Source organism: Cyprinodon variegatus, unplaced genomic scaffold (genome assembly GCF_000732505.1).
Source record: "Cyprinodon variegatus isolate N-32 unplaced genomic scaffold, C_variegatus-1.0 Scaffold138, whole genome shotgun sequence".
NCBI classification, from domain to species: domain Eukaryota; kingdom Metazoa; phylum Chordata; class Actinopteri; order Cyprinodontiformes; family Cyprinodontidae; genus Cyprinodon; species Cyprinodon variegatus.
Window position 1 is genome coordinate 1,241,073 of NW_015150591.1, and position 1,149 is coordinate 1,242,221.

Sequence of the window (1,149 nt, forward strand, 5' to 3'; positions counted from 1 at the left end):
AGATTTAGCCGTCTAGCAGGCGTCTGTCTCTCCTTCCAGCAGCCTTCATCAACTGTAGGTTTATTGTGTGAATAAGAATAAAATAGACACAAATAATCAGCAATCACACATTTTATTTTTGTTGCAAAAAAAAAAATGCCCACAAAGATATAAAAGAAACATTTGAGTAAGGCAGTTAGCACATCATCTCGCTCACCTCCAGACTTCAAGAGCATCACAAGAACTACAGGAAGCAGTAGAAATCATCCGACATCTCTGGGTCTGACTCTGTTATACATTATTACTGCATTAGAAACTGTATTGGATGATTGGATGCATCATAAATGATTAAATGATTGCAGTATTCAAACATCATCCATATTCACAAGCAACAAGCGATTCATATATGTGGAAAAATGAGTAAACTGTGTTTGACATGAGGTTAAAAAACAAAAAAACTCTGGGCCTGAATAGTTTTTACAAACAGAAGCTTCTTTTCAAAATTGTGAGCTTTTAAACCGAAACATATCCTAACATCTCGTACATCAGCCCAGATAAAAATCCCTCTACAGATTTGGCAACCAATGTAATCCACCTTATAAGGCAGAAAAAACATGATCTTATAAAATGCAGGTAAATTAGTCTTGCTGTTGGATGATGATTTGTTTTTAGCAACTAATCAGTGAGGATGTTTTAAAAAATCTGCACGAACTTAACTTTATACTTGATACAAAAAATACTGATGTTTGATTAACAGAGAAAAAAAAAAGTAGAAAATACAGGTTTCACAATAAAAAAAAATGAGATCATGCAAACGATTTCATTCAATTAAATCCCCTCCAAGTATAAAGCAAAACTAACGTCTGTAATTTTACACAAAAGCTTTAATATCGATTTAGTAAGGATTAAACTCTTGGGAAAAGTACATTGAAAATGAAGATGAATGCTGATTATTTAATTTCCAAATATGATCATATATTCTTATAGCGAACACGAACATTTAGCCACATGATGCCCTGTTTAGTAGCAGAGGGGAGCATATGGATGTGAGAAACCCACAAAGTAGGATTACTATGAGATGCATCATGGGTAATAATCCTCCCCCGAGGTAAACGCTGACCCCCATTACTGAAATTATCACCGCCATCTGAGGATTTCCTGCCTTTTTTC